We start from the raw sequence: 27,581 nt of genomic DNA on the forward strand, positions 1-27,581 counted from the left end.
CTTATCACCTAGGAAACACGCGGTCCTAATCGCCCAGGTCTGGCACTTGGATTTGCAGACGGTGAGGGGACTTTTAGTTGGTCTTCTGAAGCACAAAATTAGATTGTTTTGCTTGTGTTTAACCGTTGTGGTTGGAGTTTTGTAGCTGGGTGATTTGAATGACAAACGCTAGCAGGGCGTGCACCATGTGTCATCCAGATATGCCTTGGCCGGCTCTGGGTTTGCTGGTGGACCTACTCAACACCGAGCAGTGCCATGGGGAGGGCACAGGTTGGATCCTGATGTGGTGCTGTCAATGGGGCAGGGTGAATTAGCTCAGCTTCTCAGCAATGAAGTGCTGTACTGATGAATCTATAATGCTTACAGAGCTATCTCCTTTACCTTTGCACTGTACAATACATGCTTCTTTGATAGCTATATGAGACTCCAAGGAGATATTTTGCTGTGGCCTGGTGGCAAATAGCCACGAGACGCTTACAGGTGGTCCTGGTGGGGTTTGATTCTTCACGCTTGAATTTAGTCACTGAACTGAAATGACAAAAGTATTTCCTGCATACTAGGTTTAGTATGGCAATAAATTCTGGTTCTAGCTCCTTGCTTTTGACTCGCACCAAGCCAATGCTATCTCGTGATACTTTCTACTAGGTTGCCTATAAACATTTCAGGCTGTGACGCAGATGTAAGATGATTTCAGATGAAGTGTTAAATGAATAAATTAATCTTTATATAAAATGTGTTTAACCCCCGCCCCCCATAAGGTCTGACTTTCTTTAGGTTTTGTCATTTGTTGTCATGTGTTGTCCTGGTGGAAATCCAAGTCTGGAACTACTAAGATGTGCTTCCCCAGAATATTACATTTTTGCACAGGCACATCATGCCCAGGAAGAGAAGGGTTAGGTTTATTCCTTACCTGCAAACCCACCTCAGTGTAAAGAAGACTCAGCAGCTAAAATATGAAGTCTAAATAGAAGGAAAAAAAGGCCATTTCTTTGCATAACACTGGGGAAATCAGCCTTACAGTTCACAAACTGAGATGACAGCTCGCTGTAGGGAAAACTTCAGTCCATCATTATTTTGCATTTTTTGGTTGCATTACTCATGGCAGTTTATAAATTAGTTTCTGTTTTGCACTCTTTCTTAAAAGAAAAAGATTTCAACTCATTATGTATCACCCTTGTACCTTTCTTCCTTCCCAAATTACTCTTTGTATCATGGTCAGTTCCCATCTTTCCTGGCTGTCGAGTTGATTAACTGGGTGATGCTGACTGGAGGGCATGGGATGGGCCACTGATGCACCACCTGATTATGTGGTCATGGAAACCCCCGGAGGTATGACCTCTGTTATCAAAATAAATTGGGATTTTCTGCCAACTAATGGTTGGCGAAGCTTGCACTAATGCTAGATTCTGCTGGATGATGCACTGTGGAAGCCAATTAGCCTTTGCTGATAAGCTAGGCTTTGATTAAGCTTTTCCAGGCTTTCTCATCGCAAGAAACATGCATTACTCATTGGACATGCAAATGCATTTGCAGTGTGTAATTACAAAATTTTCTAAAGGAGCGACCTATTTTAAACAGGGCTTTTGTTTCACTCCTCTTCCTTCGTTGTGCTTACCAACTCAGTCGCACAGTCTAATTCAGCAAACGTAATTGACTGGTTTTAGGAGTTAAAATATCCTGTTGTTGAATGTTTTATGCTTCAAATACCAAATATAATGAAGACCACCGCGGTGGGTACGTAAGCTATCTGCAGCCACTCTGAAAGCCTTGCCCTTTGCAGCGAGCCTTTGGGAAGCAGTGGGCTGGCCATGCTGTGATCTGCAGCTTGAGCCAATTTAAAAGTGATCTTGTCCTGGTAATGCTGAGAACAAACTCTTTTCTTTTTTTGTAGCCATAGGCAGGGATAACTTATCCTGCTGAATGTGCAGCTCGTTGCACTTGATGGGAATTCACTTATTGATCCAATTAGCTCCAGACCTGTTTACAGGGTGATTGTGGATGAAGCAATGTAATTAAAATTGATTATGGCTGTGTATCATGTCTTTAATCTTTGACACTCAGGATTTGGATATCATGGCATGCCTTCTGTAGCTGATAATGGATTGTGAAGAGCATCAAGGAGTTAACGTATTTTCACACTCCTTAGGGATACATTTTCTCTGTTACATTCTCATTTATGGTGTTGTTAACTGAGTGACAGTATCATGTTTCTTACCCGGTCATACATATTATGATAGCGTTAGTCACTTCATCTAAGAGCTTGTGTGAGCTTGTATATCTGCGTCTGCATCCATGTGATGGTGCTTTAGAAAAAAGCCTAGGAAATGGAAATTTTGTTTTCAGGTCTAATTCATAGTTACAGTCCTCGAGTGTAACAAAGGCATTCCTATAGGTAGATGCATATACTTCCTATTTGTGGCGCCTTTAGTTCATTGCATGCCTAATAAGATGGAAATCAGTTTTCCTCTTCAGAGTTACATACTGTGCTACACTGATGTGATCTAAGTTTGGCATAGTTAGCATTTTGTGACTGAAATGCCTTGCAAAATTCTCAAATCAGAGCAGAAGGAAAGAAGCGCAGCGGTGGGCAGTGTGATGCCCCGTCTGCACTCTCCCCGTTGTACGTCTCATCTCCTGCGGCATGGCTGCAGAGTCAGAGGTGAGTAAGGGCAGGAACAGCGCTGCTCTGTCTGCTGGGCTGGAGGGAAGGGACGCCATCCAGAGGGACCTTGACAGGCTGGAGATACGGGCCCGTGCGAACCTCGCGAAGTTCCACAAGGCCAAGTGCAAGGTCCTGCTCATGGGTGGGGGCAATCCCAAGCACAAATACGGGCTGGGCGATGAGTGGATTGAGAGCAGCCCGGAGGAGAAGGACTTGGTGTTGATTGACAAGAAGCTCAACATGACCCAGCGATGCGCGTTTGCAGCCCAGAAAGCCGACCGTATCCCAGGCTGCATCAACAGAAGCGTGACCAGCAGGTCGAGGGAGGTGATTCTGCCCCTCTGCTCTGCTCTCGTGAGACCCCACCTGGAGTTCTGTGTTCAGCTCTGGGGTCCCCAAAATAAGAAGGACATGGAACTGTTGGAATGAGTCCAGAGGAGGGCCGTGAAGATGATCAGAGGGCTGGAGCACCTCTCCTGTGAAGACAGGCTGAGAGAGTTGGGGTTGTTCAGCCTGGAGAAGAGAAGGCTCTGGGAAGACCTTACAGCAGCCTGCCAGTACCTAACGGGGGCCTACAGGAAAGCCGGAGAGGGACTTTTTACAAGGGCATGTAGTGGTAGGACAAGGGGTAATGGCTTTAAGCTGAAAGAGAGTAGGCTTAGATTAGGTATAAGGAAGAAATTCTTCCCTGTGAGGGTGGTGAGGCACTGGGACCATGCCCAGAGAAGCTGTGGATGCCCCATCGCTGGAAGTGTTCAAGGTCAGCCTGGATGGGGCTTTGAGCAACCTGGTCTGGTGGAAGGTGTCCCTGCCCATGGCAGGGGGGTTGGAACTAGGTGGTCTTTAAGGTCCCTTCCAACCCAAACCTTTCTATGATTCTATGATATGCACTGTCTCGTGCACTTTCTCCCCCAAACTGCCAGTGTGGCACCAACACCTGGGGTAGGGGTAGTGCTCTGGCAGTGGTTGCCCTTGCTGCAGGGGACCAAATCTACTGCTGCTCTCATAGGGCCTCTGGCATGCAATCCAGAGCCCATCAGCATTAGTGCCTTGGTGCTTTAGCAGATGCTCTTTTTTTTTGCCTTTTTTTGTTTGTTTGTTTGTTTTTTGAGGGGGAAGGGAACCAAGGATTTGACCCCTGCAGAAAACTGGTTGAGAGTCATTATAAGCCCCAATCCTGCAGGAGTAATCTTGTGTGTGATACAGGGTTTTGTCCCTTTTGCAGATTATGATTGACTTCGGCTTCCCATACCTTAGCACAGGGGCTGGTGGGTTCAAGAAATGCTTGATAGGAAGGTGTACGTAGAGCGTGGGCAACCCTCACTTGGGGGGCTTTGCTCTCCCAGCCCTCTCGCTGAGCCAGCTCCCTCTGCTAATTGCGCAGATACTCCCAGGGTTTCAGCTAATGATCACAGAGCAGACTTCTCTTCTTGCTCTGAAGTCATGTGTCTATCCTCTTCCAAATTAGCAGTTTTCAAGTGTCCCACTGGACATTTGGCCTAAAATAGTCTGAACACTTCTACTGTTCTGTTGTCATCGCCAGCTTTCATGCATGTACGCAGGCTCTGGTGAGGCCACAGTCTAAACACATGCACCATTGCAGCCTTTATTTAAATTAAATTCTATCTATGGTAGGAATTTTGCAAGGGAAGCTTCCAGGACTGATGTTTGAGTGTGAATATCTGAATTATTATTTCAATTCTACAGCATTTAGGCTTAAAAAGAATTTTTATAAAATCTTAAGAATTGTAATTCTTTCCCATTCTATCAATAGTAACTGCAAACTTGAGCATATGCTGCAAAAGGCATGGAGGCAAAGCACTCAGAGAGAGAACACAAGTGCCTTTTTCATCTGAGGAAAATTAGCAAAAAGGAGACAACTTCCAGCAAACTGTGGCTTCCGATCCGCAAGCTGATAAAATCTGCATATTAGTCACAAGTTATTTTCCAGATTTCTAGTTCATTCTGTTTTCTTAATTAAAGATGCTGAAATTCTCTTTCAGTCCTTTCAGTCTCTGTTTCATAACTAGTATACTTGGGGGATGGGGGGGAAACAAACTCAAAATCATCACCACCACCATTATTATAGTTCACATCTGGCAGGTTGTGATTTATTTTTGTCTCAACCAACAAAGATGCCAAGCTGTTTTTCAGTCAGGAGTAAATCTAAGGAAGAATGCATTCCTTTATTGGGACCACGTTCTATAAAAATGAGATTTTTTCCCGAAGAGAAGGTGTGGTTTTACGACAAAAACCATCACAAGATTAAATTATTAAATCCAAACCCTTCATTATGTAGGTTTTGTGCTCAGTACCCCAGCACATCCAGTATTTCCACACTGAACTTTTTAAAATCTGAGGTAGATCTGCACATTTTATGCCGGTGTGGAAGCACATAGCCATTCTGAGTCTGTCAGAGGTGGATGTGTGTCTGTCCAGGGCTTGCTCTATGCTGAATTAATTGCTGTGAGGATTAATAGTACTTCACTGATTTCACTTGCCTATCAAGGGGTTTAAGGGCCATAAGGTTTTCCTAATTATAAGAGATGTCTCTGGCTTGGGGAAGGGGTAACATCACTTGCCTCATCTTGTAATAGTGCAATCAAAGGCTAAGGGAAATGGCTCCTTATCAGAAAAGACAGTCCCTTTTGGTGTAGCAGTAGTGTCATCAGAGAATCAGCTTTTCTGCCAGAAATAGCAACCACTGGCTACAGCATGGGCATTGCTGCTTAGTATAGTAGGTAAGAGTATTTTGGCTGCAAAGCTTAGCTTTTTACAACTTTGTAGTGTTACAGTGACCGAGAAAATCTCTTGCTCTTTGCTTCAGTGACAGAAGGTGTTTTCTGCACTTTTCTGGCGTGTGGTAGTTTGTAAGAGTTGTTCAGGTGGTGCTGCTGAGCCTGAGTTTCTGCCACATCACCTCTGGAAAAGCATCTGCATTCTCAGTTTTGTCCCTAGAGCAGCTGGCACAATCAGAGCAAGTACCATAAAATCTGTTGGCTCTCATGGTTTCCTAATACTCCTCTAGTTTGGTGCTCCCTGTTGTTAGCATATGTAAATTTTTGATTAGCATTTGCTGTGTTTTCTATCCTAAATTTAAATTTTATTCACTTCCATAACATGGAGGAATGCACAATGGGGAGGGTGCATCAGAGGATATCAGAGAACATACACTGAATTTGCAGGCTGGAAATATTGACCTACAAGCAGAAGACAGCCTTCAGCAAGGGCCAGTTTAATGTGTACAGCACATAGTCCCAGTTCAGTTTAGTTAGTCTGTGGCAGAAAACTATTCCCCTGTATTATGCGTTATTTTTCTTGCCAAGGAACCATCCATACTTGTGCCTTTCACTGGCTGATTTTCTTCCTTGCACTCCTGTCTTGCCCCATTTTCACTGCTATCAGCCCGATCGTTGCCTAGAGATGTATGTGCGTTGGTCCATCACTCATGAGGAGGATTTTTTTGGTTGAAACAAGACTTCCCAAAAGAGCTAACATAGGATTTGTATTTTATTCTTCAATCTGTAACAGAGAAACTTAAAGATTCTCCAATCCACTCTGACTGATGTGAGAGTTGAACTGAATCTGCACACTAGATACAGCAGTGAAGACTTTTTTTATCCCCTATGAAATTCTAAAATGCCATTAAAGTAGAATGTTTGTAGTAATTTTATGTGTGTGTATGCATAAAGACCATAAAGAGAAGTGAACCTTACAGATTTGATGGCACTCGTTATTCTAGAGCTATTTTTTCACAGGGTCCTTCTACCACATTTCTAGACCTTTTTTATTTTCTCTTAAAATTTGCTCTGATATGTTTTGCGTTTTGGAAGAATTTTCCCTCCACAAGATGAAACACCATCCTGCCATCTAATTTATTTCTTTATTTTTTTACTTATGGCAAACTTCTAGAAGTTAAATGCTGAATTCATGGTAGGCTAGGAGGAATACATGATTATGTTAACCTTTATGCATTGTTCTGTACTGAAAATGTCCTCTGTTTATTTTCTGTTAAGGCAAACTAATTGATTTGCCCATGCAAGATTTTACCTCCCCAGTGATATGTCATTCATTAATAAAGACAGTGTTTTCTAATAGCTATAGCATTCTGTCTTTTTTTATTTTTATTATTTTCAGTGTGACCTTCATGTTGGTTTTGTCTGTTGTTAGGTTGAGCAAGTAACGATGTTCTGCAGTTTTACACCACTGCCTGTAACATCGGTGTTGGGGTATAAACTGTGACTATTGTTCCTGCACAGTGTGCGGAGGTGACAGGCGATTTCCATGCTCCCAGGTACCGCTCTTCTGAAAAGGCCGATAGAAGTAACGCATCTCTTGGCTGAAGGAGGATTTCAGGAAAAAACAAATGCAAAGAAACGTTTTACAAAAGCAGCCTATGCTGGAGGAGTTGACTTAAACAGGCTCAGCTAATGCCTCAGTGTCCGCACCTGCAAAATCCAGGTGGAAATCATGCTGGGCTGAGTACCAATTCTCTCTGAGTAATTTCTGCTAGGTGGCATCACCATAGATTGCCATGGCCATCATCTTGACTTTGCAGCAAATCTGTCATTGGCAATGGATAAAAGTTGATTTTTATGGGTTTTTTCATGTTATTGTGGTAAGACATTTACAGTCACTGCTCTGGATGCATGCAAGAGAGAGAATGAGAGACTGCGTGTGTGTGCCCAGCGCGGAGCTGGGCTGGTATCTGTCACCTGAGCAGGATACGTGCTGCTTTTCAGAGCAGTCGCAACTGGGATACTGCCATGCTGATGCTGTAATATTAGATCTGTGGAAAAGATGGCTGGTTGCTATAAAAGTTGGACCTCCTACAAAAAGAAATGCAAAATTTTTTGGATGATGGGAGAAGCTTAAGACATGGTTCACAGGGGAGCAGGTCCTCTGGGTACAAGCAAGGCAGGTGAGACAGCCTGACTTTGGTGGTGACGTTGGATAACAAGCCTTTGGCATGTGCCCTTGCCTTGCACCTCCTGAAGGCACGGAGGCTTCTGCTTGGGTGCTGGGATACAGAAAAGCCTGCAGGAAACCTTCCCTGCAAGCTGGAGAAACTACTGTACCCATTTTAAAAATGAATCTCTATACTCATAATTTAAATTTATCTTACCTCTGATATGCTTGAAACTTCACTACCTGAAATGTGCAATGGAGACCCATTCTGCGGGGCTCTGTAGGTAAAAAAAACAACTTATTGCCATGGATGCATTGATTTTTACTTTCTAAAGGCAGAGACTGTGATTGCAGTGTGTGTCCCCCAGGAACTTGTTTAGAGCAGATATACCCTCTAAAGATTTAACGATCAGAAGCATTTTCCCCTTGTTTCACTATTACTTTTTTTTTTTTTTTAAGTGAAAGCTTGTAAAACATGGGCAAAATGTAAAGCTGAAAGGAAGAGAAGCCAGGAATACTAAAGAGAGAGAGAGAGCGCTTGCTTGAAAGTGTTGGCCAAGCAGCTGTTCATGCCTCCTATTTAGCATGAATGGAAGACATAGCCCTGATTAAAAATGGTAGGTAACAGCTGCACAGCCTGGGCTAAGGATTACCAGATGGTTAACTGTGATTGACTTGTCTCCATGGAGCTCAGTGGGGAGGCAGGAATGGAATATCTGAAATGTGATGAACATGCTAGGTACACAATTTTTTTTATAATGAATGTGCCAGATTTGTTTACATGCTTCTTGAATAAAATATGGCTGCTAGTTTGACTTAAGACAGACATCTTTAGTACATGCTATGTTGCAAAACCTTGCTCTTTTGATTGTAGGTGTGATGATTCCCCCTCATCTCCCCCCCCTCCCCCGGTGCTGTGATACAGCATAAAATAATTGGTTGACAGAATGTTGATTCTGCAGCACGAGGAGGATTTGCACAGATGGGAGTCAAAATATGTCTCCTTGCCTTATGCTAATGCCACCACAAAGGTTAGGGAGAAGTTCAGAGCTGCATGTGGAATCATTGTGCTGCTTTAGCTGTTGCAAAGTGTTTAAAGTCAGTACCTGAAGGAAGAAGATCTGGACCCAAATGCTCTGGTTGTCTGCTCCTTCTGTTTTACAGCAAAACGGTACCAGTGCTTGCTACATATTCATAGTACCATGGTGCTTATGTGGCTGCTTTTCCTTGACATGTGCCCATCATGGCCAAAGTGGGATTTTTTTCTAGCCCTTTCTGAGCTAGAAATCACAGATATCTCTTAAAAATACCGTGGCAAGAGGATGACGCATCAACATGACTCCAAACAGCATCTTCTAACAGGGCTCGGCCAAATTTCTCGCAAGTGCCAAACAGTTGGCACTTGTGTAAGCAATATGTTCTGCAGAGGCCATAGCCATGAGCACGGTCGTGTGTTCATCCTGCAACCTGCTCATGGGGGAGAAAGCAGGCATCGGGCAGGTCGATGGCCAGAATGCCTCACCCGACTCTTCTCCTGGGTGGTTCTTGGGAAGTGACTGCTCCGTGACTCGGTTTCCCATCTCCTCCCTCTGATCTCGACCCCTTTGGTACAGGCAGCAGCTCTCATGGTGTGGTTTTGGAGGAGTCTTGGAGCCATGGGGGTCCTGGGCAAACGATCCCTCACGCTTCCAGCCTTTTCTTCCATGTGACTGCCCTGACTTTCATGGGAGATGGAAATTGCAGGTAACTAAGAATAGAGGCCAGTAATTTGGAAAGTAATACCTTGGCATGTCTTTAGGAAAAAAAAACAGTAATAGCAGCAAATAATATAGAAATGCCAAGATAAATACTGTGTTTGAGGCAATGTGTCACCTCCAGCTGAGGGAGGTGGGAGACATTGGTCGTGTGTTTCTTTATCCTCTGTGTTGAATATTTTCACTTTGTGTTTGCATTAATTTTTTAAAGCAAATTATAAATATGTCAGAAAGATGGAGTTGTCAATTATGCCAACTCATTCCCTCAGATCTGAGTGTGAATGAAATTGTGATGCAGATTTGCCTTCATAAATGCTTCGTTACCCAGAAAACATTACTTTCAACCCTATGACACTTAGTAGTCTCACCTGAATGTCGTCACTGTATATAAATACACAAATAAAATGCTAGTTCAGGCTTCTGATATTGATAAGCAAATGCTTTATTTTGACTTTGTTGGATTTTTTTGCTGGTTTGACAATATCAGAGCCTCCTTCCTTCTCCTTTCCAAAATATAAACCCAAACCAAGACCCCATCTGATTTATTGAAAGTGGCAGAGTCTCAAAAGCAATGATTTAAAGGCTCATTATCCTTAAACAATACGCCTAAGTGCCGAAGGGAGGAGGTTGGGCTGGGGACGGTGGCCAGAACCTCTGCCTCTATGTGGGATAAAACATTTGGCTGTGGGTTTCATGGTCCTGGTGTAACGAGCGTCCTGGCTGCAGTGGGGCAACCACATTTCCTACATGTTTCAAGTGCCGAAGGAGAAGCTCCTGAGGAAAACAAACCCACGTTTTCCAGGCTGAGCGTGAAGCCCGTGAGGTTTGTGGTGCCTTCGTAAGGGAACAACAAGCTTTTGGTCTCCCCTTGGGCATCGAGCTGTTTGGGTGCTGGGGTGCGGTGGATGCCCATGGCTGGCTCACTGGAGCGGATAGCGGGGTGCTCGTCGGGGGTCCCTGTACCTCCCTTCTGTGTGCTGCTGGAAGTCCGATTTCTGGGGAAAAACTCATCCTTGGCATGGTCTGCTTCTCAATGTACTAGACACTGAATTAATCTTAACGGTGTCATAGGCCGGGTAATAGATGGAAGTGATAAATCTGTTAGCAATCACACCGAAAAGGCTGAAATATTTTGCGTTTGGGGAGGTTAGGCGCTATTTGTGGAAGATAAATGTTTATGGTTGGGCCGCGCCTTGCAAAAAGAGCAAAAGAGGAGGCCAAGGAGAGCTTTCCTGCCTGGTGTTTGATTTTAAATTGTTTTCTGATAGCAGGGAATGGTGCGAAAAAGTGCTGATGTGATGGGAAACGGAGACTGCTGTGCAAGAGGGAGACAAAAGAGGGCTTGGCTTGGTTTTTCTGTTGTAATGGGCACACTTAAAAATAACTTTGCTCTTTAAATATGTGAAGGGGAGAACAGCTGTTTGAGCTAATGAACCAGGTTTGTGTGGCCGTAGGCACACCGTAGGTTAGAGGAACACAGTAGCCCTTGGGAGAACGAGGTTCCTCTGCCAGCATGGTGGGATGAAAGGAAGCAAAACTAGTTTTGTGGGAAAACTAAGAAATTTATGACAGTGATGACGCGGTGCTTCCTCAGCAGCAGGAGACTTGGTGACCCTCACAGTTGGTTCCAGCCCCGTGGGAGCCAGGAAAGCGCGGTGGTTGTGATGCCCTTGGGACAGGACAGGGCAGAGGGTGGCCCTGGTCACCACAGCCCGGCATTTCCTTCTGCAGCCACCACCATGCCGTCAAGGGCTTGTTGCGGAGTGTGGGGCATGGGAGGAAAAAATCTGCCCTCTCCCTGCACGTGAGGGTAATTACTTCCTCGATGATGCTTGGCAAAGCCACGTGTGAAACAGCGTTGTCGTCTCACCGGAAAAAAAGGCAAGACTGCCAAAATTTTGTCTGTTTTGAGTCGGGAAGAAATGTTGAAATCTTGAAAGTCTGTTTGCCTTGAAAAAGATACCAACACCCCAAAACTCAGATCTGGTCAACTGGAGTATTTTGATCCTTTATATTTTCTTTTTTATGTGTGTTAAAATTTTGTAACACAGTATTTTTCAATATTTTGTACAGCACAAAACTTCATTTTGAACACTTCAGAACAAGAATTTTGACAATGTAAAAAATTTCTCTACAGAACATGTCATCCTTCCTGTCTACAATTATTTGTGACAAATCAAAGTTTAAGGGGAAAACATACATGCACAATAATAGTTCTTTGGGAAATTCCTTTCTAGTTGCATTGCTTAATACATTATTTCAATTTTAATGGAAAAGGAAATGGCTAGTGTAGACCTGTATTTTGATAATAAATGGCAATTTCTCTTGAGGCTCGGTCAGCTGGTCTCTTGTTGATGGGAAGGGAAGATGGGTCTTCTGCTGTCCCAACAGCACTTGGAGGAGCTCTCGGGAAATCATCTCCCACCGCTGCCCCCCGTTAGCAGAAGCCAGGAGGTTTCACAAGGACGTGGCTGATGGCACCGCTGTCACAATCCCAGTGGGACATGTGGCTTTATCTGCTGAAGAGTGAAGAAATGTTGAGGCATTTAGAAATGGAAAGACAAAACCGAGGAGCCAGCAGCTCTGCCACCTTGGGTCTGTGCAGCACTGTGTCCCGTACCAGTTTTGTGGCTAATATTAATGAGAAAACATGCCTGGCCATCAGAAAGTGGTGAAAGTGAGGGGAGATAGAGCTGTACCGGTGAGCTGTCTGCCAGTGTAGCTGTGGCTCAGGCTTTCCTGTTTGCTTTCAAAATGCTCTGCAAATACATGTTAATAACATGTCACTGAAGCTACCCTTGAAGGTAAGTGCCTATGACCATGTGTTTTATGTGTTGTTTACTGCTGTGTGTTGTAAATACCAATATATGTGAAGTGAAGTGTTTATACCACGTTGCTTCGGCACAGTATTGTGTTCTGCGGGTGCAAGGATGCTCGCCGATGTCTTTGCCATAAAATATTTTCATCTTAGTGAGCCGCACGTCAATAAGTGCTTGATAGCAAACAAAAAATATCTGACTGCTTTTTATGACTCCATCATAAAAAAACAGATGCAAGTGGTTTTTCTTTTTAGTGTTGTGTGCTGAGCTTCAGGCTTTGGAAAAAACAGTGCCGTCCAAACCTATTTACATTCTGTATTTTGCCATTTTACTCTCAGCACAAAACGCATCATCTCCATGTCATTCCATCACGTATAGCTCATTGCTTGACATTTTCCCGGCAATATTTCTAAGCAGATTTTTTGTCCCCAATAGCATAAACACTGTGGATCAGGATTTATGCTTTGTAACTCAAGGCCTGGTGCTCTGTACTGAGAATAACATCTCGACATGAATAAGAGCTTGGTGTCCGCATGTCAGGTGACTACAGCATCATGCCTTCTGCACCGCGGGATTTGTCTCAGAAAGGGTATGATGAATTAGCTCTTTGGCACTTCACTTCTACACGTGTAGTCTGCTTTATGGGTGCTTGGGTGACTCACTAGTATTCGCGCAGTGTAAATCAAATCTCTCTCTCACTGGCTGAATGCTACCTTGAATGTAGACAATAACTTCAGAAATTGTCTTGTTAGAGACTGCCCTGTTTATCAGCTTAAATTAACTGTTAAAATGAATTGTTTGCAGTGATACAGAAAAATGTGGACAATTGATCCAGTATAAGACAAGTACACATTGATTTTTGTCTAAACTTATTCCGTGTTTTGCGAGTATAAAGCAATATAGAATTGGCTTAAAAAAGATTGCATCTATAATGTGTGATTTTTGCCTTAGCCAGATTAACTAAAGTAGTAGAATCTTGCCATTGCCCTGCTGCAATATAGAATACATCTATGTATAGATTATAGAAAATACGTGTATGGAGGGAGAATATATATATATTTACACACACACGCATGCACATTCATAGAGAAATTAAGTAGACAGTGCATGTGTGGGTGGCTGTAAGACTCTGGATTTGAAGCATCACCTCTGAGTTTGAAATCTGTACCAAACCTTAATGGGGCAAGATGTCACTCTGCTGCAGTTTGTATTTTTAATGTGCCAAGAGTAGGCTGCATTAAACGAGGCTGGATTAAATCTCGTCAGTGCTGTACAGGTCATTAGCAATATGGGCTGGCCCTTGGCCCACCTCCTTGCCCCAGTATTCATAGTTTCTTTCAGTTGGATGTTTCCATGTAGTCATCCTTAAGAGTAGTCTATGGATGGAAAATAAAGACCCTTTCTGAGCTGGCTCGCAAAGACTGCTATAGTGCAAGCCCTGCATTTGGGATCATTCATGCTGAACGTGTGCAGACATCCCAGCATTGCTCTCATGATGTGCGTGATCCCTAAAGCCCCGTATTTAAAGCTTGGATGGCATGGGGAAGCTGGGCAGCAAGTTTTACATGCATCTGTGCCTTGCGTGCCTCTATTTTTGTCTCCGAAAGCAGTGTTCCCTCTGTCACCTGTCTGCGACGTAAGGTGGTGCTGGGCTCTAATACTGGTCCTGGGGGTGTGTTAAGCCTCATGGGGCTCAGTGCCATTTGCACACGTGGAGAGGTGCCTCAGGACCTTGCTGCCCAGATACATCGTCACTTCTTGTGGTACCCTCTGTGTTCGTACAGCACAAAAATCTCATCACAGGGGATTAGAGGGTTTAGTTCTGCGTTGCGCGGTTGAACCAGTTAAGCTGCACTTGGTTTATCCACGTGCTCAGATATCTTGATGAATTCATCCTGCCCTACAGCATCTGCACATTCTGCTGAGAATTAGATTTATGTTTTTAAATTTCTTTTAAAAACCTTAAATAAACTAACAGAGTTGAGCAATTGATCTGGATTAATGGGGACCAACTCTATTAGCCTAATACAACACTAATCTGATTCCAAACTGTTAACATATTAAAGCTGCTTAATTATGTGTTTGTTTGACACAATGTAGTAATCCTGTATGATTTAGGGTATATTGTCACAGCTCTTGACTTGCAATGCCTCACCATTGATAAAACCACAATTAAAACCCTTCAGTATGGGTTAGGCATTCACTTCACCCTTTGCTGTATTGAAACATGGCTTGTTGTAAGCGCTGCCAAACATCCTCCCTGCTTTTATATGCTGGAGAAAGAGAGTCACCACCTCTGTTTAATGCATGGAAAAGCAAGGGGCAGGAAAGGCTGGTGTTTGCTTATGCAGGAAATGGGTGTCTGAGCTGGGAATTTAATCCAGGGTTCCCGAGTCCCCGTCACTGATTTAATGATGCAACAACCTTCTTCCCCTGCTGATGCTGCTAACAAAGCTAGGTTTCATCATATAGCAAGAAAGACAAAAATTCAATGAAGGAAGAGGTCTGGAATTACTTCTAGATTAACTGGTAGGTTAAGGGATAAGAGGATATAGCACTTTGATATATTTGGGCAGTTGTCTGGTGTCGAGCAGTATTTTCTATCCGGTCTGGATACAGCAATGCTCCAAAAAGTGAAAAGCCTCCTCACATCTGCTCACTGTGAAGAGTGGGATAACGAGATGCAAAATCAAAGCAGAACACAAGCCCTCTTTGCTTGTTTGAGCCAGGCACTGTCAGAGGAGAAGGTACCTTCGCTGAGAAAATTGCTCAGCCATTTCTGAGTGCTGTTTATGCAAAGGATCTGATCCTGGGCTTCTGAGGAAGATGCTGCCCTGATCCACTGTGGGAGCAGGGCCAAACCTGGGACATTTCTCCCTCCCTCACTGCTCATCTCTGTAGTGCATTATGTTTTTTGCAGCAGAATATGCAGTGTGAAACATACCATGGGCTCAAAGGCATGATGTGCATTTCCTTGTGCAGAATACAGCATCCTTCTGGCTCCGCAGAACCAGAGAGAAGTGCAAGATTTGTGACTCCTGGTGATAAATGAACTGAACATGCCGAGGTCACTTGCTATTGAAGATCGTACCAGAACAATTCAGATAACATGCCTGTCCTAAAACCACAGTTAGCACCTCTGCTTTCCAGACTGTCAAAATCTCTGCTGTCCCAGATTACAAGGTTTTTTGACACCTTGTACAATACCCTTGAGATTTTGCATTGCTATCAGGCAAGGTTGGGCTGCAATTTTACATAGCATCTTTGAAATCAATACGGATTGGAGGCATCTTTACTTACAGCTTTGCATTGAATTGAGAATTTTCAGATTTTTAAATACAATTGAAAATCTTGAAGGATTTCTTGCAGCTTTGGTATGAAGATCTTAGCTTAAGCTTGTTGTAGAGGATGTGGGGTTTGGTGGCCATCCAAAGTGAAAATATTCCTGAAATGGATGCCATATAAAGTGATGTCCTGAAAACAATGTAAAACGTTTCTGGTCTTGTGTCTGTCTCTTGAATTCAGCATCTGCATGGCCTAATCAAGCATCTGCAAAAAATACAGATTCCAGGGATTGTCTTATATGAAGATATGGCCAACATCCTCCCTGAACCTAATGGATAGTGTCCACAGTGATGGTGCCTTCAGTGGACATTATAGTGGCAATCTCAAAGAATACGATGACATGAGGACCTGCCAGGTGGATGCTATAAGTTCTGGGGTGTTTGACAAAGCTCCCGACATTGGGATGGATAATCAGAGGGAGAGAAGGGAAGAACAGAAAGTCCTAATTTTCATATGATTCTGAAGGTTTCAAGGCTGCTGTTAAATTTTGTCACTCTGCAAGGATTTGCTTGCTTCAACCAAAGGACCTGGGGCTTATCGACCAGTAAGGAAGGTCTGTTCTCAGTTAAAGACATTTGTATCCATGGCAGCTCAAATCAGAATAAAAAGAGAGTTTTGAGTCCCTCCGGGAGTGTCTTTCACATGATGAGGCAGTGTCAAGATGCTGTAAGAATATTTCCTCGTTGATCATCTTCAAAGCATGGCAATGTCTGTAGGCACCGAGTATGGTGGCAGCATTCCCAGAGCTAGTGCTGGGTGCTGCTCTTGTGTATCCCTGCCTCCACGCATGGCATTGCACTGGGAGCCTGGGATACTTTATCTCCTGTGATAACTTTTTCTGGTTTTCAGGTAGTTTTGTAACTGATGCAGAAGTATTAGTAACTTATATTTTCTCTCTAGTTCTTACATTGTGCTGATTGTAAAAATGTCATGCATGTACACAAAGACATGAGACTGTTTGGAAAGATGATTTCCCCCATCTGAGCTGTCTTTTTTTTCCATCGCTTCCACTTCTGTGTTATTTCGGATTGACGTAGGAAGTCCCTGTCTCAGCACCATTTGCTTCAGACACCAGGATAGGTAACTGCGCTTTTTACAGTTTTTGCTTACTTTTTTCCAAGGTACTCTTTAACTCTCACATCTTGCACCTTGCTTTACACATCTGGGGGCAAACTCCCCCTCAGCTGGAGTTGTGGGATTGACCCAAACCAGTTCCCCTCTGGAAATCTGGGCCCTAACTGCTCTGTGGGTTGGTTTTTGAGAGTAAAGCAAAGGCTGCAGTCCTGGGTTTCCCCGTAGGCTAGGGCAGGCTTCGGTCTGCCTTGTTCAGAGGCAGAACACGACACCCCCGAGTCCCCACATCCTTCATGGGAACGAGAGTTAAACCTAATGGTCGCATTAGGGTCTCTTTTTCTGAATGGTGGCAGGCTGTGGGAATAACTGCCAACATAAGAGAATTGATTCTCCGGAGGCACCTGTGCTGAAAGCTTTTGTACAAGAACGGAGACAAACAGCATCCGATTTCGGAGGGGGAAGTGGCCGTCTTTTCTGGTTATTGGTGGTACGTGTGAAAGTCATCCCCTCGAGTAATAAATAGGCTGAAAAAGGAGCATTTTCCGATGGGATCCGCATTAATCAAGAAGTTGGTGACACCTGGTGGCAGGCTCCGGCCGGCTGCGAAACCCGCCGAAAAACACGCGCTTCTCTGCCTGACCCAGATTCAACAATTACCCTTTAAATGTGCTTCTGCAGAATTTGCGGCTGTTTTCTGACAAGGGCAAAATGCTCCACATTAGAGTTATTGTTTTCCAGGGGTTTGCAGCGATAGAACCTGGGAGGTAATTGTGTGTAGCGACAGGAGCATCCCAACTCTGATGTGGTTCTTGCCTGCACCGGCAGGATGATGGGCCGAGACCAGCCATGCCTTTTTCTAGCTGCTTGAATTCAGCTGATCCCCTCTCCTCAAATCACCCGGAGTATGTTTTCTGTAAAAGATGAGGAATTTGGGGAATAATAGTCTGTAGCAGAGGTTAAGCTCAACTGACTTCTTACCTGGTATATTTTGGAGTAACTAAATGCCATTTCTACTTATCAGGATGCGTAAGTTTTGCATTGCTTGTGAGTATCTGGCTCATCTTAGAGAGACATAGGGAATCAGTTAAAAAGAAGATAATAGCGTGCTTGCATTTATCCATGCCTGCCATACTTGTCAGCGTCTAACTTGGAAGAATACTTTTGCCCGGTTAGGGGAGGTTTGGCGTCACTGACCGACCCTTTTTGGTGCGAGGACCCTTCCTGCGCGCACCCGGAGCCTGCCGGGCTGGTGCACGTACGGAGCGGTGGTTTGGGATGGACAACAGCCACCGTTCAGGGTGATGTTCGCCCCTGCTGAGCCAAAGGGAGAGCGTCAGCAAGGGTGCAGTCACGATCCTTCTGCATCTCAAAGGGTAAAATGGTTCCAGTCCCAAAACCCTGTAAAATGAAAATCAATTAAGATATTTATGAGGACTTCTTGAAAGTGACTTTTCATCCTTTACAGTCACATCTGGTCGATAGAAGTGTAGCATCATTATATCAGAGGAGTGACATGAAAGGATTATTCAGAAGGTATTGCGGCTGATGTCCTTCTCCAGTGATGGCTTTATTGCAAGAGATTAACTATGAAACATATTTCTTGGATAGCCTAAACCCCCCAGTGTTTTAAGATCAGAGAAATAGAGACTTTTCCAAAATCCACTCAGTTCAGTTGTACTAACGTGTTTTTTTCAGACATTATTTAATATTTTGGAAGTCTTTTATACTCTCGGTTTAATTAGTTTCCTCCAGTTGAATTTGGATTTTGCATGTTGACTAAGTGATTCTTCCCCAAACCGCCTGAGGCGTCAAGTTGATCTCAACAGAAATGCTGAAATAAACATTATTATTTGGTAGCTGTGACTGTTCAGAGCCGCATCACTGGTGCTGAACTGTTATGTGCTGTGACAGCTCATTATTTCCCTGCTTTCCCAGGCACAGTAATATCAAAATCACTCTATCTGTTTTCTTAGTAGATCTTTTCATTTACCCTGGTGGGCTGACAATAGATTTGTGCCTGGTTTTGCGTGTATTGCTGTTTTCTGTACAGTAGTGTAACCATGTTTAAGTGTACAACATCTTACTTGTGTAGTTTTATTGCTGCAGAGGCCAATTGGTAGGCATGTCCTGGTGTAAGCCTGTTTTATGAAGTCCAGGGTATTATTCATATATATATATAAATTATACTATAATATATACTATTTTTTACATATATACACATTTATAATACTGGGTGAGCAGCTCAGCCTGTGCATGGATGATGACAGCTGTTTCCAGTCAAGGTCAAGTCTGTATATACCTCCCAGAACCAGTTAATAAAGAGCTTTCCTGATCTAAAATACTTAGAGATGTCTTTTTGAGCTCATCTGGCTTCTGCAATGGACAAAGACAGTAACATCGTCCACTGTAGGTGACTTTTTAATAATACACCAGCCAAGTGTATCTGTTGTGATCCATCGGGTGTTTGTTAGAATCACTGTAAACTTTTGGAACCGTTCTGAATATGTACTAGTTTTTTGTGGTTTTTTTAATGCTCCATCTCAATAAAGGTGAAAAAGTTAAGCATTGAAACTCACTTCTATACTGTATTATTCAGATGGAATACGAAGATATAAAAGCCCATGTTTAATTGGCAGTTTGTCCCTCTCTTAGTTTGGAAGATGGGCTTTCATGCACGTGTGTCAGGAAAGTGGAGTAGAGGGAAAAACGGATATTTCATTCTCTGGCTAGGGATTTGTGTTTCATTGTGCGTTATTGCAGCTGGGTCATCTTGGCAATCAAGCTTATTTTGAATGGGAGTTTCCTGGTTTTGCACAGGTCGCTATATTTACATTGAATTCCGTAAAATATTGCTAAAAGCAAACCAAAATCAGTTATTTCTCTTTGCTTACGTATTAGAGGGAACAGTGATGGGATCATAATTGCAGAGACTTTTCCAGGTGAAAAATGCTGTGACTGGGGTTATGCCACAGGGATGGAGGACTCCAAATACAGAATGTATTTCGATAAAACATCTCTCAGCTTGAACAGCTATTGCAGCGTCACCAAGTTGATGAAAGTCACTAATTTTAATTACTTTTAAAAAATTTTTAAGGAAAGATGTTGCCTTTTTGTTCATGACCTGGGACAACCTTGTGATTCTGACCTTTTGACCAAGCAGGTAGCCATTTTTACATGTACACAGAGCCTGTAATCTGCATTACACGTATCAGTAGATCATGGCATATTTGGGGAAAAAAAAAACCCAAACCCCAAAACCCCCACAACCCGAAACCAGATGTCTGGCCTTATCTATGCAACAAACTGTTTTGCACTCTCATCAGAAATAGGGACGGAGCCATTTTGAAGGCCACAGGTCTGCCTGCACTTGTGGTTTAGAAACCACTTTAGAAAGCCACCGGTTGTGGCTGGTGCTGGGAAATAACACTGCAGGGGAAGGCTTTCCTGCTCTCAGGGCATCCGAATATCTCTGCCCTAAGCAGATCCCAGGTGCAACGGGTTGAACTTTGCTGGCAGCCTGGTCTTTCAAGGCTTGACTAAAGGGATTACGCTCTTGCAAGGCGCTGGACCGAGGAGTTCCACTAATATGATCCGCGTGGGTCTCGAGCCCTTGTGGTGATGTCTCTTGAAGCAGTAATGTGATTTTATTTAGTCAGATAGGGGACATTATTCTTAAAGCTCTGAGATAACAAATGCACAGCTTAATGTGCTACAGATGTGCGTGATGGTGAATCAGGGCCTTGGAAAGCTTCCAAAGAGGGATGCTTTGCTGCTGACGGTCGTGTTACATGAGCTCACGTTGGAAACCAGCCCTGTCATCCTTGCGGACTTTGGTGTGGGGTAAATGGCAAGGAAGCTCTGAGGGGTGATTTGCAGAGGGTGGTCGTTAAGAGCCTTATCTGCTTCTCCTTAATCGTGTTTTCTTTTCCTTCATTTGCAATAAATTTCACTGGTGAAGGAACCAATGAATAATTTTATGAAGATACTGACAGTCATTCCAGACCAGAATATTTTTTCCCTAAATCTTTTTAATTTTCTCAGAAATGCTTGCCTTTTTCTTCAGCAGAGTGGATTCATTGCATTATGTATGTATCTGTTGTCATAAAAATGCTGACAAAAGAATTTGCCAAAATAGCATTTGTTTGCATAAATTTAGCATATAAGAACCTACTTGTGATGAAGTTGAATACAGGGAAAAGCTATTTGGTATGAAGAGCAATGGGCCCCATTTGCTGTGCCATCAGCTATAACTTTGGTATCAGAGACAGCCAAAGGTACTCCTGTGCATGGATTAGTGCATATTTATGTATATTATATGGTAAGAGTGGTATTTCAATGGTATTTAAAATAGTGTGGAAGGAGCCTGTGTTGCTGCAGGGAGACAGGCAGTGAGATGCTGAGGGTGAAGGTTTGCATGCAACCTGTCTCTCCTCTGGGGTGAGCTCCTATTGCCCATGCTGTGGTCAAGCTCCTGTGCTTGGTAGCAGCTGTAGAACTGTAAGGATTCGAGAAACCCACAATTTCCCATGTTCTTCTCCCATAACATCCAAAATGTGGTAAATGCATCAATCCCCACTCCCCTGCCTGTTCACCTACTGCCACAGTTTATCTCCCCATCCCCAACACACATGCTGTCTACGGTGTAAGAATATGGGAAAAACAAAACAAAACAAAACCAACAAAAAACCAAACCAGAAAACGAATATGGGGCAGTTTGAAGGCTCAGCCTTATATTGAATGTACACAGCTCTCAGCCGCATTTAAGTCCTCTTGTTCCTGTCACAACTGAATCTGTGCTGTGGGGGATAATTCCATACGAGCAGAATCTACGTTTATCTGGGGAACTTCAACCACCCTGATATTAAAGGCAAGTACAAGGATGCTCTTTGCATGGGGCTCAATGAAAAAGCTCAGAGGTGAGAAAGGAGGCAGCCTGACATTCTCTAGCAGCGAGGACTGATGACAAATAAGCGACTGTGTGTAAAAGGCAGGATCGCATCCAGCTGTTCCTCAACAGATGTGTGTATGTTATATTTGGAGTGGTCACACTGGAAGCCTGGCCCAGAGGGGACTGTCTTTGTGGATGGAGAACACGAAAAGAATGAACACGTCTTTCCATGATGCAGCGCAGATCCAATGCTGTTTTCTCAGAAAAATGCTAACAAACTGAGCTCAGCTGCTGGAATCAGCTGCTGCTGCTTGTGAAGCAGGGACAGGTTAGAGAAAATCAAACTCTTCTAAATGGGCTCTACCCCAGCACGACTCACCACTTTGAGGGTGCTGATGTCCTGCGCCTGGCCCTTCTCCTGGGCAGAGCAGGGAGGCAATGCCTTGTCCTGAGAGCTGCTCGTCTCTGAAATAATCCAGAGGAACCAGGTATACAGCCAGCGTAGACAGAGGCTGGAGGATAACCCTGGAGTGGGATTGACACAAGAAATGTTTGCTGAGAGCTCTTTAATGAACTTCAGTGTCTGTCCTTCATGGGGTCTGCAGTGACTGCAGCTTTCCCTGACAGTAGCAGCACTGTAACTCACTTAGGAGTCTTCCCTTGCTTTTAATAGACCTTTTTTTCTGTGCTTCTTGGTGCTCCGAGATATTAAATTACCCAGTTGTCTGCAGCGCCAGAGGGACAATGCAAAAAGCGCTGCCTCGTCGAGAGGTGAACGCTAGCATTTCTGGGTACAGCAAATTATCCCACACCGAGCTCTCTGTGTGTGCCAAAAACACCTCACCCCACGCGCATCTGGAGAGTCAGAAAAGTTAGAAGTTTAAGATGCTACTTAAAAAGCCCTGCCTGAAGTCCCTCGCAAGGAAGGCGTCATTCTTCGGCTGTTCCTCGCTCGCCGCTGCTTTTCCCAGCAGGTAAAAGCGGGGTGCAGGCAGGGCTGTCCCCAGCCCAGTGGTGCAGGGAGAACATCTCCCGCATCCCAGCCACCGCCGGTTTGCCCTGCAAAACTCTCTGCCGTCGTTTCCTCGTCTCCACGGGCTTTTTATGGTAAATGCCTCTCTGCATTGCTGGTTTTTCATGGCTCGGCTGCCGAAGCGACACCCAGGGAGATGCTCCTCGAAGTTGGGCTGGCACTGCAGAAGTCTTGTGGGTAATCCTACGCTCACACCTTCAGAAACTTGCCTCTGGATATTACATATCGATTCAGGTTAAGGGAATGATAATTGAAAATATTTTTTTCCTGGTTACCTATGTTTTGACATCGTACTGCATAGTTTCATTTAGTCTCCATAGTTATTCCAAACATTTTAGTGTGTTTTTTTCAGTGAGTGCACAAATGGTGCTCCCTTACAGTAGAATTTAAAGCAAAGCATCTGTTTTCTGTTCTGTGTTTGTTCAAGCGACTGTGACAAACTCCCTGGCTTTACAGGCACGCTCCCTGCTTTCCTGTGGTATGTCAAATGAGTTGCCTCCTCATTGCTGATAATGAGAAAATTCCTGTTCCTCTCCCAAGTGCTGCGCTCCTTACCTTGCCCGTGAATCTTGCAGGGAGACTCATGCTGCTGGTGTCTGGCACCTACGGGGTGATGTGGGCTGGGCAGTTATTAAGCTGAGCAGCCACCCCCCCAGGTGAGGTATGGCTCTGCAACACACTTCAGCCTTCAGATTCATATGTCACCCAGATAGATACATAAAATAACGTGTTTGATAGTAAATTCTTATTTATGAAAGTAGAACAACACTGCGAACTGATAAATGGGCAAAAGCAGTATGGTGATTGTAAAGGATTTTTTGTCCAGCATCTCAACTAACCTTCAGTTCTTCCCTTTAGGTCAAGCTGGAATCTCCCTCCATTAGTTTAAGCTGAGGTTTCTTGCTTATGTTTTCTAGAGGTTGCTGCTGTACCTTCTTCTTCCATATGGAGGAGGGAATGACCTGTGCAGGAAACAAAAGCTGAGTCTTGCACCATCCCAGGCAAGAATGCAGCACTTGTTCCTATTTCAGAGTATTTCTTGCAGCTGGATATTGAACTGACCCAGCACATGGTGGGGAGTGACTCTCCTCCATCTCTTCTAAAGATTTAGAGGGGTTTTTTCTTAATTAACATGTTGCTTGAACTTAATAACTGGCCCAACTCTGGTTTCTGGTTGCTATATTCTTCCACAGCCTTCTGAGGATATGCAGTAGATCGTATCATGATAGATATTAAGTGAATCATTTTCCTAACAGGTTTGTAACTACCCTTCCTCTGTGAGCGTTACACAAGAGCAGGTATGTGACACAGGCAGTGAATTTGGGAATAGGATGCTTGATATAAGCAGTTCTTTCCACAGCAGTGTAACCACGCTTGACTTTACAGGATCTATTCTCATTTAGAGAAATACAAAGATAATCAAGTAATTGCTCAATTTTGTCCATCCAATGAGTAATAATTTTTCCATGTAATTCAGCTGTTTCACATCCTTTTCAATCTCGAGAATTCATTTCATCCTTTCTCCTGCCCCAGGATAGGATCAGCCTAAACTATTCCCGATAGGGATTTATCTAACCTACCTATTCCCAATATGTCCTGTGATGGAGACCCATTACCTCCCTAAAAGGAACACCGTGCTTCAGTACCCTCAACTACTTATTTCCATTTATTTCATGGGAGTAACATGCTATGAAGAAGATAGAAGTTTGAAACAGATGACTGTCAGTCTTAGAATGGTGTGCTTTGACATAAATTAAGCTGAGTAGCGTTTTGTATTGTACGTAAAAAGTGCGCGATAGAGTATGTAAAAAAAAAAAAAAAAAAAATATTCAGTTACAGCCATAACCACATAACAATTCTACTGCACCTGTTGCTGTAGGATTTCAAGTGATACAGAAAACAAACGCTTCAGTTTCTAAACACAAATGTGTGACTTGGGTGTAACTGGATATATAGTAGCAGGCAATGGTGAACAATCTTTTAAAAAGCTAAGTCCTAAATAAATGAATAGCTTTTTATTTGAGGGAACTTGAGTGAAGTTGTAGGAGTCCTTGCCTGATAATGGCATGAAAATGAAAAGCAAAAAGGAGCAGGCAGATTTCAGGAAGAGAAGAGAAAAAAGTGGCTTTTTAAGAAGGTGGTTTCCAGCTCAGCAAGCCTTTAACCCATTGATAGAAGTGGGGAAAGTGAAAATCGGTCTGTGCATGCCCTGCTTCTGCCCCTCTCCTCCCCTTTTCCTAAGTATTAGCTGGCGTTGGTCATTTCTCAGCTGTGCAATGTGAAGAAAGGACGTTGAGCTAGGTGGACCTGCGGGCTAACCCCGGATAGCCGTTCCTGTGTGCCCTATGGAGGATGCCCTGGAGTGACTGCTTGGTGCTGTGCCGCGATTGCCATATTTCTCTCCACATCCCTTTGGACCTCTACCAGCTCGTTGCTGAGGTAACGCAGAACGGCGTGAGGCATGTGTGACATTTATGAGACAATGAGACAAATTCCTCTTGACCTGTAGTAATAGATTTCACAGACATGGAGGAATATTTTCTTAATTAGGTAGGTTTAATTTTCTTGTACGGATTTCCACTGCCAAGGCATTTCTTCCAGCCTTCCTTTGATAGGAAGGATATGTTCATGATGTTGGACTGTCACCGAGAAATCTGGGCTCAGTTCTTGGCTGGGTCACAGGCTTTGTGAGATGCTGGCAAGCAGTTTCTTCGTGTGCCTCAGCTGTAAATGAGGAGATCTTCTTTACCTCTATCAGGAGCTCAAGGCTGTTCCTTTTAATAATGCACCAGCCTCCTTGCCGTGATATAAATAAGGCTTTATTTTGCATATTTCTGTGCAGTAGTTTGATTCATCACTTCAAAGTTATCTCCAGATTTTCCATTCTTTCTTTATTGAGTGGTATTATCCTGTCTCACATTTTCATTTGCCTTTGCCTAACACTGATGAAGAAGAGATATACGCCGTGATAAAGTACAGCTGCTGGTGTTTGCCTTGCAGGGAGGGCTAGGGTGAAGAGCTTATCTGTTGCAAGTCTCCTCTCTTATAATCCTGACATGTTGGTTGGAGCACAAAAAGGACTCTTTCTGAATGATGTTGGAGGCAGCATTCAGCTCATAAATATTTGTGTTTCATCACCGCATCAACGAAAATCTGGAAGGCTGTTACACCCTGTCGGTTCTGTCTTCAGTGACAGTAAAATTTTAATTGGTTTTACTTCTGGTGCTTGTTAACCCAAATGTAATGTCTGCTTTCATGTCGAGTTCAAGGGGAAATTAAATCCCTCCCAAAATTTTGGAAAGAGATTGTTTAAATAGAGGCCTGTTTTTGTGATTAATTTTTTCAAGACGAACTGTTTTCTGCTCTTTGCAGAGGAAAAGCCTCCCACTGCCTTTATCCGCATCCTTAGTTCAGCCAACTTGTAAACAAGGATTGAGCTTTAAAATCAAAGCACCATAAGGACTCAGCTGTGACTTTGCCTGGATTATAGCAATGACAAGATCGCTAAATACCTGCATTGTGTTATTACTTGCTGTAAGCTCTGTGGAAGAGGCAGCCTTTGCTCTTTTTTTTTTTTTTTTTTTTTTTGGATACCAGCTCTTCCAAAACACGCTGGCCTGTGCCCCGGGTGACACATCTACCCCGACCTTCCCATGGGAAGCTCTGGTCTGACTCTATCTCCATAAGCCCCAAACTGGGACCAGGGTTAATGGAGCAGTGTTTTACCCTAACAGCAACAAGAACTGCCAGCCTGCTTGAGATGGGACCTGGGGAGAACGAGGCGGACCTGCAGAAGAGAAGACTGATGAGCAAACCAGGCTCTGGAGGACACCGTCGCTCGCCACTGGGTCAGCATCATCTCTGTTGGTGGAACTGAATCTCCTTGCGATAAACCGCTCTGCACTCGACTGGCTCCAGCCTCCAGCAGAGCCAGTCCCGGCACATCACCTGGGGGCATCCCACTGGTCAGGGGGCTGCTGAATACCCGGGGGGACAGAGAGTGGGACAATGACTCAGTTTGGTTTCTTAACAAAAAAATCTCTTCAAAGAGGGGTTGACATGTCTGAGAACTGCATGTTTTGGTAGCACGTGAGATTTCTGCACAAATTCCTCTGCACGAAGCGCTTCTAGGGCCGCTTTCCTGTGAAGCAGCGAGCGTTGGCCGTGCCTCCGGCCGGGGGGGCTCCTGCACTGGAGCGGGCTGGCACCAAAATAAATGCCACCAGCAGCAAAGCCAGCTTTCCCAGGAGTCCTGCGTATGGCAGTTTCAAAGCTTCTGTGCCTTTCCTGGGTCTAAACCTCAAGGAGGGGGAGAGAGCAAAATTGCCGTGCTCTAGTTCTTTAATTAGCTGAAATCTTGAAGATTCAGTACAGCCGCCCTGGCTTGGAGTGGATAGTGACTGGACTCTGCCCTTCCAGGACAATCAAGCTCCAGAGAAAGAAGGAAAGCCATTGCAGAAGGAGCCAGAGATTTCTTCCAGCGTGTGGATACGTGGCCCCAGGTTGGGCCATGCGCGGCATCCCCCCGGGGGAACTGCATTTCACCCCCCAGCGTTAATTTGGGAACATGCTGGCAGCAGAGAGCTTTAGCCATAGGCTTGGAAAACATGATACTCAGTTTTTAGAGGTCTGGGGTTATTTTGTGATGGCTTAAAAAGAAATAACTGTGATTAGTTTTGCAGCGTCGTGGTTATTTCAGAGGGCTGGCTGAAATCATACGCAATATGACTAATGGCCTGTTTCCCCATCACCTCCCAGCACTTAATGGATGTAAAAGTGAGGGCAAAGTCTGACTTCTGTTTGATTTTGATGCAACTAGTTTTAGTCACAAACAGCATCAATTCCCCCAAAGATGAGCAAATGCGGTTTTTTTGACACCCTTAGTATCACTGTCTAGAAAGCCTTGTTTAAGCCTGTGTATGTTTGAAGTCACGTACTGCAGAATATTACTGAATTTTGTCGCTGACAATCCTTGCACAGAGGAGCCAGCAAACTCTAGTTAGAAAGAATGAAAAGAAAATTTAATAAAATACTGTAATACTACATGACTGACTGAAATAAACATAGGACTAGAGATTTTTTCCTTATTTCCCACTCT

General features: G+C 43.9%; 1 protein-coding gene and 1 long non-coding RNA gene across 2 annotated transcripts in view; both read left to right on the forward strand.

Moving 5' to 3' along the window:
* Nucleotides 1-27,581, forward strand: part of SYNPR (synaptoporin) — a 111,996-nt gene that overhangs the window by 17,197 nt on the left and 67,218 nt on the right. The window lies entirely within an intron of this gene.
* On the forward strand, nt 11,498-15,750 carry LOC115353795. The gene is made up of 3 exons (XR_003927698.1): nt 11,498-12,128; nt 12,579-12,732; nt 15,669-15,750. It is a non-coding gene; the product is annotated as an uncharacterized LOC115353795 (long non-coding RNA).

The sequence above is a fragment of the Aquila chrysaetos genome, chromosome 20, assembly GCF_900496995.4.
Source record: "Aquila chrysaetos chrysaetos chromosome 20, bAquChr1.4, whole genome shotgun sequence".
NCBI lineage: Eukaryota > Metazoa > Chordata > Aves > Accipitriformes > Accipitridae > Aquila > Aquila chrysaetos.